Raw genomic sequence first — 12,181 nt, 5'->3', positions numbered from 1 at the left:
TGGCGTCGGTTCTGGTTTGTCAGAGTACTAGTACGGAAAATATGTAATCGGAAAGCTTCCGTCCTCGGCATTAATGGATGAACGAAAATGGACAGGATGAAACTTGACAACAGTCTGTAAAAACGTGGATTTCATTAGAACCTCGGCTAGTGCAATTCGATTCCTATTTCAATTTTTCGGTTGGCACTTTATAGAAACACCGTGAGTCGAACTATGAATCTTTCAAAGCGAAGCATTGTGGAGAATCTTGTTTAGAATTGATGAACATGAACTTAGCTCCATTTTTCCTTTCGTGACCGTCGTATCGATCGGATGGTAGTTTGCATTAGAGCAGCTGTGCGTTAATCCATTCTAATCCGTTTCAAGGTCATTTAATATCAGATCTTTTGTTCGTGAGCTTGTGCAGTAGATCAATACAGTATAAACAATAAATACCGTTAGACAGTGCCGGGTGCTATTGTGTTAAAACAATAAGAACAGTGAACCGACGTTTAGTGTGGTGCCGTGAACCGGTGATGTGTGCATATTTATTCTTGGAGGTCGTTGTAACTAACGCTTGGCCTCAGCGGCCGAGTTGCTACGGATCATTAGCTAAGTATAATATTTTTTCCCTTCGTGTCCCTTTATCGTCTTATATTTTGACTCCCCCTATAATTTGCGCGGAACCTCAACCGCGCTATGGCAAGTCCATTAAATTCTCCCCTGCCCCCCGAAGATAAAATGGAAACAGATTTTAAATCTGCCCCAAATAGTAAGACTCACCGGGTTAAACAGTATCCCGAAGAGCCTTCACCCTCGGCCGGCCTTTATGTGGTTTATTTTCGGACCAAAGAGAAGAATAAACCGCTTAATATTTTGAAAATATCTAAAGACTTGGAGTCGAAATATACAACATTGAAATTTATTTCAAAAATTCGTCCCGATAAGCTCAGGGTCTCGTTGACCAGTCTGAAACATGCTAATGAGATCGCTCGAAACGATCACTTTACGCGGGACTACCGCGTTTATATACCAGCTCGCGAAGTCGAGATAGACGGAGTGATCACGGATCCAAGTCTGACATGCGAGGACATTCTCAAACATGGGGTCGGATGTTTTAAAGATCCCTTGCTTAAGAATGTCAAGATACTGGACTGCAAACGTTTGCATTCAGTATCGATCGCCGCGGATGGGACAAAGTCTTATCCCCACTCGGACTCGTATCGGGTGACCTTCTCCGGCTCGGCTTTGCCGAAATTCGTTCTCCTGGCCAGGGTTCGTCTACCTGTACGACTTTTCGTACCACGGGTAATGAATTGCACTAGTTGTCAACAACTAGGACACACAGCTTCCCATTGTGGAAATCGGCCCCGCTGCTCGAAGTGTGGAGAGAGTCATGCGGATGGCGTTTGCGACAGAGACATTGAAAAGTGTCTTTACTGTGGGGCGGCCCCGCATGACCTCACAGCATGTTCTGCGTATAAATTGCGTGGAGATCATATGAAACGATCTCTCAAGCAACGATCAAACCGCTCGTTCGCAGAAATGCTGAAAATCGCCACACCACCTGAACAGAACCCCTACACCTGTTTGTCTGCGGACGATTGCGACTCTGACGATCCTCAAGAAGGTACATCTTCAACTGTCCCTCGTAGTTTTAGGAAGAGGAAAAATATATCATCTCCTAAACTCCCTAGAAAGGGTTCGAAGATATCTCTTGAAGGCCCTCCAAAAGTAACAGCAGAAGGAAGTGTTGGTAAAAAAAACGAAAAGAAGAAGCCAAAAGCTCCTAGTTCCGGAGACTTGAAATCGGAGAAAGAATATCCAACACTTCCGGGGACACCCAAAACCCCGAAAGTCCCCAAGGAACCAGAAAACACATCAAGTGCTGGACTTGTAAAATTCAGTGACATTGTGGACTTTATATTTTCCGTCTTCAACATTTCTGACCCCCTAAAAGGTATTTTGATGACTTTCCTGCCAAAAGTTAAAATGTTTTTGATGCAGCTGACTGCAAAATGGCCCCTCCTCTCAGCAATCGTTTCCTTCGATGGCTAATTTTTCGAACGAGGTCAAGGATTCGATCACTGTTTTACAGTGGAACTGTAGAAGTATCATCCCGAAAATAGATCCTTTTAAATACTTAGTAAATAATCTGAAATGTGACGCATTTGCATTGTGCGAAACTTGGTTAACTTCTGATGTATCACTAAACTTCCACGATTTTAACATTAATCGCCTGGATCGAGATAATCCCTACGGAGGAGTACTTTTGGGGATCAAAAAGTGCTATTCCTTCTTTCGAATTAACCTCCCCTCGATATCAGGTATTGAAGTTGTCGCATGTCATGTCACAATTAAAGGCAAGGACCTTTGTATTTCTTCCATCTATATTCCCCCTAGAGCCTCAGTTGGGTACCACTGGCTCAGCAGTATCATGCAACTTCTTCCCGCACCGACGTTAGTTTTAGGAGACTTTAACTCTCACGGTACGGGATGGGGTTGTCTTCATGATGATAACAGATCAGCTATGATCCATGATATTTGCGACAACTTCAATATGACAATCTTGAATACGGGAGAAATGACACGAATTCCCGCACCACCAGCAAGACCAAGTGCGCTGGACTTATCCCTCTGCTCGACATCGCTACGGTTGGATTGCACGTGGAAGGTAATCCCTGATCCCCACGGTAGCGATCATCTGCCTATCGTAATTTCAATCGCCAGCGGATTAAGACCATCGGAAACAATCAATGTTTTGTATGACCTCACACGAAATATTGATTGGAAATGCTACGCAATATCGATATCTGAGAAACTAGAAACAACACAAGAACTTCCTCCGGAGGAAGAGTATACGTTTATGGCTGGCTTGATTCTCGACACTGCGATTCAAGCTCAGACGAAACGTATACCCGGCGCGAATACTAACATTCGTCCTCCCAACCCGTGGTGGGACAAAGAGTGCTCATCACTGAACGCGGAAAGATCTTTAGCATTCAAAAAGTTCAGAAAATATGGAACACCTGATAATTATAGAAATTACGCAGCGCTAGATAAGCAAATGAAGAACTTAGTTAAAGCAAAGAAACTAGGTTACTGGCGACGGTTTGTTGACGGATTAACAAAAGAAACATCGATGAGCACTCTTTGGAACACAGCCCGACGAATGCGCAACCAAAACACAACGAACGAAAGCGAGGAATATTCTAACCGCTGGATATTCGATTTCGCTAAAAAAGTATGTCCTGATTCTGTTCCGGAACAGAAGATATCCCGCGCCGCGACTTCGAATACAAACGAAACACCGTTTTCGATGGTAGAGTTCTCACTTGCGCTCTTGTCGTGTAACAATAAGGCCCCGGGGTTAGACAGAATTAAATTCAACTTGTTGAAAAAGCTTCCTGACTCTGCCAAAAGGCGCTTGCTGAATTTGTTTAACAAGTTCCTCGAGGGTAATATTGTTCCACACGACTGGAGACAAGTGAGAGTTATCGCCATTCAAAAACCTGGGAAACCAGCCTCCGATCACAATTCGTATCGGCCGATTGCTATGCTTTCCTGTATCCGGAAGTTGTTCGAAAAAATGATTCTCTTCCGTCTAGACAATTGGGTCGAGACTAATGGTTTACTTTCAGATACACAATTCGGCTTCCGCAGGGGTAAAGGAACGAACGATTGTCTTGCGTTGCTCTCAAACGAAATTCAAATGGCATTTGCTCGTAAAGAACAAATGGCATCAGTATTTCTAGATATCAAGGGGGCTTTTGATTCAGTTTCTATAAATATCCTATCTAAGAAGCTGCACCAGCATGGTCTTTCGCCGGTTTTGAATACCTTTTTACATAATCTATTGTCCGAGAAACACATGTATTTTGCACATGGTGATTTGTCGACAATACGATTCAGTTACATGGGTCTTCCTCAGGGCTCATGCTTAAGCCCCCTTTTATACAACTTTTACGTAAACAATATCGATGAATGTATCAACACATCTTGCACGCTAAGACAACTTGCCGACGACAGCGTTGTGTCCATTATAGGACCCAAAGCTGCCGATCTCCAAGGACCATTACAAGATACCCTCGACAACTTGTCGACATGGGCTCTTCAAATGGGTATCGAGTTCTCTACGGAGAAAACTGAGCTGGTCGTATTTTCAAGAAAGCGAGAACCAGCACAACTACAGCTTCAACTAGGGGGTGGAACCATAGCTCAGGTCTTCACATTTAAATATCTCGGGGTCTGGTTCGACTCCAAAGGCACCTGGGAATGTCACATTAGATATCTGAAACAAAAATGCCAGCAGAGAATCAATTTTCTTCGCACAATAACCGGAACTTGGTGGGGTGCAAACCCAGGAGACCTGATCAGGCTGTACCAAACAACGATATTGTCCGTAATGGAATATGGATGCTTCTGCTTCCGATCTGCCGCGAACACCCATTTCATTAAACTGGAAAGAATTCAGTATCGTTGTTTGCGTATTGCCTTAGGTTGCATGCAGTCGACTCATACGATGAGTCTCGAAGTGCTCGCGGGCGTCTTACCGTTGAAAAACCGATTCTGGGATCTCTCATATCGATTGCTAATCCGATGCGATATCTTAAATCCGATGGTGATTGAAAACTTCGAAAGGCTTGTCGAGCTCAATTCTCAGACCCGTTTTATGTCCTTGTATTTTGATTACATGGCTCAGAATATTAATCCTTCTTCGTTTGTTTCCAACCGTGCTCATTTCTTGGATACTACTAATTCTACTGTGTTTTTCGACACATCCATGAGAGAAGAAATTCGTGGAATTCCGGACCACGTGCGCCCTCAAGTGGCCCCAAATATTTTTTATAATAAATTTAGAACAGTCAACTGTGAAAAGATGTTTTACACTGACGGATCAAACATCAACAGGTCCACAGGCTTCGGAATCTTCAATCAGAACATCACCGCTTCGTACAAACTCAGTGATCCGGCTTCAGTCTACGTCGCAGAATTAGCTGCTATTCAGTACACCCTCGAGATCATTGAAACCTTGCCCAAAGACCATTACTTCATTGTCACGGACAGTCTAAGCTCAATAGAAGCTCTCCGGGCAATGAAGTCAGGAAAGTATCCCCCATATTTCCTGGGGAAAATACGGGAACATTTGAGAACTTTATCTGAACGGTCTTATTTAATATCGTTAGTCTGGGTCCCTTCGCATTGTTCCATTCCGGGCAATGAAAAGGCAGACTCATTGGCTAAGGTGGGCGCATTAGAAGGTGATATTTATGAAAGACCAATCTGCTTCAATGAATTTTTCAGTATCTCTCGTCAGAAAACTCTCGAAAGTTGGCAAACTTCATGGAGCAATGGCGAACTGGGACGATGGCTGCATTCCATTATCCCTAGGGTATCGACGAAACCTTGGTTCAGGGGGATGAACGTGAGTCGTGACTTCATTCGTGTGATGTCTCGGCTCATGTCAAACCATTACACCTTCAACGCGCACCTCCGGCGTATTGGAATCGTGGAGAGCGGTCTCTGCGCTTGTGGTGACGGTTATCAGGACATCGAGCATGTCGTATGGACGTGTACGGAGTATCGTGACGCCAGGTCTTTATTAAAGGACTCCCTAAGGGCCCGAGGTAGACCACCTGAAGTTCCGGTCCGAGATGTGTTGGCTAGTCGGGATATCTCTTATATGCTTCTTATATATCAGTACCTCAAACACATTAATATCCAAGTGTAATCTGTTATACCTCGCTCAGAAAGTATAATCTCCACCTACAGGTTCGACACTAACATCCGCTCGATTCTCTCGATCACCGTCCCTGTCCACCATCTTCATTGGAACTAACAAGATCTTTTTTTGTCACTAACTTTTCGTTCCCCCCTTCCATGTCTCTTCACCATCTCGATGGCAACTAATTAGATCTCTGTAGTTTTCAGACATTTTGTTTCCATACCCCCTATTTACCTCGGTTTTCACAATATTTACTTTTTTTATTTTCTCATCTCTTCGTAACATCACCATCACCGCCTACGGTCCTACGCTCCAGACGATGACCAGCATGCGGGCCACCCGCCGGGCCTTCGTAGCCTGGGGGTGTTTCCCGCGGACCCACACGAACCGAAAGGAAGCGGCCATATATAGCACCATTTGGAATTCATGCAATATTCAATTCACCGACACCTGCCGAATACCAGCTAAAAGCTTTTTTCAAAAATTCTAGACGACATAATCTAATGATACTATTCTAGTTTTAAGTTAGTCGTTAATTAAGATTAGGAAATACCCTTGGCATCTTAGAGCTTAAGCAGTGTGCCTGAAAATATATATTATACCATTGAAAAAAAAAAAAAATGAACTTAGCGAAGCACTTCTCGTCGATGATAACGCAAATAGGTGAATAATATGTTGCTAATTGGTTGCTAATTAGTTACGGTAATTTTGAATTTGTTGTTCAATTTTTTCTGTGAGTTCTTCGATAAGTTCATATGAAGCACTCCTTCTGAATAAACTCGAAAACAAATCGGAACCTTGTAGATAAATTGTTGTTTATTATTTGCTTATTAGTTACGGTAGTTTTGGAACCGTTGCTTATTTTTTAAAGTTATTTTAACTACTGCACTAAATTCATATGAAGTTATCGAAGCACCCCTCCCAAATAAGCTTGAAAGCAAATCGAAACCCAATGGATAGTTTGTTGCTAATTAGTTACGAAATTTTCAATTTGTTGCTCATTTTTTTATGTACTTCGGCTATGAACTTATATGAAGTTAACGAAGTACTAAAAAAAATTTAACAACATATTCAAAACCACTGCAACTAATTAGCAACAAATAAACAACAAATTATCCGCAGGGTCCCAATTAGTTTTCAAGCATATATAAACATAGTTTTTATTTGTTTTTAAGCTTATTTAGGAGGGGTGCTTCGTTAGCTTGGAGTATTCAAAAATATGAGCATCAAAAGCAAAATTAGCAAAATTATCCATCCAAGCTTAGCTCATAACTTCATATGAACATAGCAAAGTACTCGAAAAAAAATAAAACAAATTAGCGACAAATTCAAGATTACCGTTACTAATTGAAAAATTAGCAACAAATTAGTCACTGGGTTTTGAGTTGTTCTGAATATTATTTAAGCGAGCTGCTTCGTTAACTTCTTATGAACTTAGCGAAGAGCACGAAAAATTTTAAAAAAACTGAGCTGCAAATTCAAAACCACCGTGACTAATTAGCAACTAATATGCAACAAATTATCCACTGGGTTTTGATATGTTTTCAAGTTTATTTAGGAGGGGCACTCCGTTAATTTCATATGACCTTAGCGAAGTACTCGCAAAAAAATTGAGCAACACATTCAAAATTACTGTAACTAATTAGGAACAAACTATCCACTTAGTTTCGATTTGTTTTCAAGCTTATTTCAAAGGAGCTCTTCGTTAACTTCATATGAACATAGCGAAGTACTACAAAAATTAAAAAAAAAATGAGAAAAAATCAAAACTACCGTAACTAATTAGCAACTAATAAGCAACAACTAGGTTCTGATTTGTATTCAAGCTTATTTAAAAGATGTACTTCGTTAGCTCCATATGAACTTTGCGAAGTACTCGAAAAAAAAGAGCTACACACTCAAAATTACCGTAACTAATTAGCAACAACCTCTCCACCTGGTTTCGATTTGTTTTCAAGCTTATTTTAAACAAATAAAAAACATGAGCAGTAAATTCAAAGTTACAGTAATTATTTGCAACTAATTAGCAACAAATTATCCACCTATTTGCGTTATCATCGGCGAGAGGTGCCTCGCTAAGTTCATGATCTTTCAGAATTGTGAACTTTACCCTATAATTCCGAAACCGGAAGTCAGATCCAGATGAAATTTAGAAGCTTTATAAAGAATTTAAATTTTACTTTGTGAAAATCGGTCACGCCATCTTTGAGAGAAATTAGTTTCGCTTACATTTTTTGCACAAAATTCAGAAATTTTGTATGGGATCACAAGATTTTTCATTTGAATCTAAGCTTGTTAAAATCGGTTCAGCCATCTCTGAGAAAATGGGATGCACTTATTTTAACAATGTTTTACAAATTTTACCCCATATTTCCGGAACCGGAACGACGTATCAGTTTGTAATTCCAGAACAGGAAGTCGTATCCGGATGAAATTTGGTAGGATTATATAAGGTTATAAGACCTTTCATTTGAACTTAGGCTTGTGAAAATTGGATTAGCGGTCTCTGGATAAATCGATGGAAGTTCATTTTGCACATTTTATCTCGTAACTCCCGAACCGTAAGTCGGATCCAGTTGAAATCAATTGCAACCTATGAGACCATAAGACCTTTAATTTGAATCTAAGTTTGTGAAAATCGGTCCAGCAATCTTCGAGTAAATCGCGTGCTCTTTTCACACTGCCGAACATGGATTATCGTTCGTATAAGTATATTAAGTGAATTTTGCAAGTTTTACTATTCTGCTTCCAGAATTGTAACGGTATGAATCTTAACTTAAGTATGTCTTATTGACTACCAACATATTCTACCATGCAAAATAAATAACACGGAACAAATACAGTTTTTTTTAGTAAATTTAGATACTCCGATGAGGTAAGCTTTGCGTAATCCTTTGGGAATATTTCAATGGTTCTAAAAAGAATCGATTTGCGGAGTTTATCCGATGTTTCCAAATGTTGAGTACTTTTTTCCATCATTTATTAATCAATACCAGATCCAAAACTTTGGATCATGACAGGATTCTAAATCCAGGTTCCGAATAGTTCTAGAACTGAATTCTGAACTTTAATTCCGAACCTCAATAGAGAAACTGAATTTAGTTCCAAAATCTAGTTCCAGAATCCGGAATTCAGCTCGAGCATGCAGATTCTGCATTCTGGAAAAGAATTCTGAAACTAAATTTCGGATTTAGATTCTGGTTCAGGAGTCAGTTCTAAAATTAGGGTTCGAAGCTCTATCAAATCTAACATATGTTCTAGACATGAAATTCAAATCCAGAATTTTGTTCATGAGTTCTGAGGTTGAAATCCTAAATCAGAGTTCTGGATTCGAAACTAAATTCAGTCAAGAAACCAATTGCACAACCCAGGATTAGAATTAAGTTTCAGAGTCATTATTCTAAATTATGAATCTGTAATCTGGAAATAAATTCATAAACTGAAGTCTGAAACAAAATTCTAAGCCTGAAAATATGTTCTGAGCTCCATGAGCGAGCATCCAATAAAACCTGTTTTAATCCACCTAGTGGTGTAATGATGCCTTTCTCATGTACATATAATATTGTGGTCTTCCATTCAAAATTTATCTCTTCCATTTTTGAAACAAACCAAAGGATTGTTTGTGCATTAACTAGTATAACATACAGAATAAAACAATGCTTTGATTGCGTGAGTCATCCACATTTCCACAAACCAAAGAACCGACCACCAACTAACATGACACACAAACTCTACTAGTACGCACTCTAAATTACGATTCAAATGTTTGTTGTATCCGAAAATATTTTAAGTGAAGGTGTACAATATTGAACACACTTTAGCCTATAATTCCGGAACCGGAAGTCGGATCCGGATGAAATTCAGGAATTCCGTATGGGACCACGAGACCTTTCATTTGAATCTAAGTTTGTGGAAATCGGTCAAGCCATCGCTGAGAAAAGTGAGTAAGATCTATTTTGGTATTTATGACCACTATTTCCGGTACTTCCGGAACCGGATACCGGGAACGAGGATAGCCGGAATCGGTTTGTTTAGTTGCCTACTGATAATGACTTTCGATTTGTGTGGTTTTGAGACCAGTTTAGAAAATTTTTAACGTTTTTTGTTTCGCCGGTTCAAGTGACGGTGTACAATATTGAACACACTTTACCCTATAATTCCGGAACCGGAAGTCGGATCCGAATGAAATTCAGGAATTCCGTATGGGACTACGAGACCTTTCATTTTAATCCAAGTTTGTCAAAATCGGTTCAGCCATCTCCGAGAAAACCTAGTGAGATTATTTGACACATACACACACACACACACACACACACACACACACACACACACACACACACACACACACACACACACACACACACACACACACACACACACACACACACACACACACACACAGACATTGCTCAGCTCGACGAACTGAGTCGAATGGTATATGACACTTGGCCCTCCGGGCCAATTTTCACTAGTCGGTTTTTCAAGTGATTGCATAACCTTTCTATATGAGAAAGGTAAAAAGGCGGGTGAGTAATGCTAGAGACATAACTGGATGTCGTGAATACGAAAACAACTGACATGTTCCTTAACACTTCCGAATATCAATTAGTTGATGAATTTTATGAATTATGCAAGCATTCCCCTTTTCCACATTTTTCGCCAAAACAAAGAAGGCTTCACTTGATCTCGATTACTGTGAATTTCACACAGCGAAGTGCAAAAATCTAACCAAACTGTTCTAGATTTGCCCTAAACTGAGGATATTTCCTTTCGATTTGCGAACAACAAATCCTAATAGTTCTTTAGAAAACTTTTGAGCCATTAGAACGGCTGATTTGATGTAATGCTCTCCACCGTTGTTTTTTCATCCATGCAAATGACTGGCAGCTGTGACGTAATCACTCTTGTCGGAAGTGAAACTAGCTTTGCAAACGACACAAAATACATCTGCTCGCAGTGACGATAGAATCCAAAATTATCCAATTTTTGTTAGCAGCTTTCTTTTTATGTGATTTCGTTTGTAGCTTTTTCACTAATGGGCGGTCCTAACGGCTATAAAAATGGCCGCATACAAAATTTTAATGTCGATTATTTCATTTCGGATTTGCATTTCATTGAAAGAAACTATCAGGATACTGTACGGGACATTCCTGCCTTTCAGAAGGACCAAATTGTGGAACTCACTGCGATATTCAACACTTTTCGGAACATTTTTCTCGAACGATTTGTTGTACAGCAGCGGATATTTTGTTCTCTTCCTCAGAACGCGTTCTGATTGGCTGGTGTTGACATGGGTCAAATGAGACAGGTTTTTCAATAGTGTACTATTGAAATACTTCAATGCTTTTTCTTTACACGCTTAAGACGATTCTATTGGTAGTTAGATTATATAAATCCTTTCACACATCACTGATCTATGAGCTTTAAAAATACGAGCCAGGCAAACGCGCCTTATGGATTATCCTCTTTGATACTCGTTTATACCAAACATTTCAGAAAAGTTTAATTTTGAATTATTTGAGATTATGTCACACAACTGATAATTTTATTATAAAATTGTGATCATATTACCGATGGCGTGTAGCAAAAATTATGTTGATTCGTTAGATACAACAAGAGATATTCACGATCAAAAACTTATCACTCTCTCAGAGGGTAAATTTTGAAAAGGCATCCCATAGTAAAGTAAGTCCAAAATCGGTCATCGGTCAATCGGTCATAACTTGGTCAGTAGAGTCGTTTGTGTGCAGTGGTGCTATTTTTTATTCTAACCTGCAGGTCAATTAAGAGAGCTAAAAGAGTTCGGACGTTTCAAGTTCCGTATTTTCTATCAGCTGTTGGTAAGCATTCTGTCGGTGTTGGTTATCGTTTATCGACCAAAGAACTCGGGATATTGTCTTGCTGTAGCGTCGTTAAAATCCAGAGCATAATTGACACAGCACAACATTCTTCTGTTGGCCGCCCACTACAGGAGGGACACTGTTTCGAACCACCTTCAATATGGATAAATGACATTCGTTTCCCTTTCCCTGTCAGCAAAAACCAAAGATCCCACAAGAGTTGAATACGCCGATCATCTCTAAGTTCATTTGCGTCCCAATCGGTTGCTGACAGAAAGCTCTGCCTAAGAGGTGAAGTCCCGGGTTGTATTTCAAACAACTTTTTGACCTATTAAAGAAAAAAGAATCCATATTAATAATTAAGTTTATTTATCATTCAGTGGCTAGCCTTGTTTATTGATTAGCGGTGGATTTTTGTTGAACTGCTAAGTGGCACAACAGTTAAAAAAAACTGTTATGAACTGACAAGTCGAAGACTAGAGGAAAAGAAAATTTATTTTTTGCAATAGTTTTCAGTAGTAGAATAACTGCGTTTATGGATAATTTGATCACTCAGCAGCTCTCTTTTCGTTTTGGTTTAGGATTAGAAAATTTTTAACTAAGTCTTAGTGTGTATCCAAAAAAAAATCACCCAACA

General features: G+C 39.8%; 1 protein-coding gene across 6 annotated transcripts in view; it reads right to left on the bottom strand.

Moving 5' to 3' along the window:
- LOC131425902 (uncharacterized) overlaps positions 1-12,181 on the bottom strand; it is a 215,498-nt gene that overhangs the window by 184,689 nt on the left and 18,628 nt on the right. The window lies entirely within an intron of this gene.

This window comes from Malaya genurostris, chromosome 1, assembly GCF_030247185.1.
Source record: "Malaya genurostris strain Urasoe2022 chromosome 1, Malgen_1.1, whole genome shotgun sequence".
NCBI lineage: Eukaryota > Metazoa > Arthropoda > Insecta > Diptera > Culicidae > Malaya > Malaya genurostris.
This window is presented reverse-complemented; position numbering and strand designations above follow the sequence as displayed.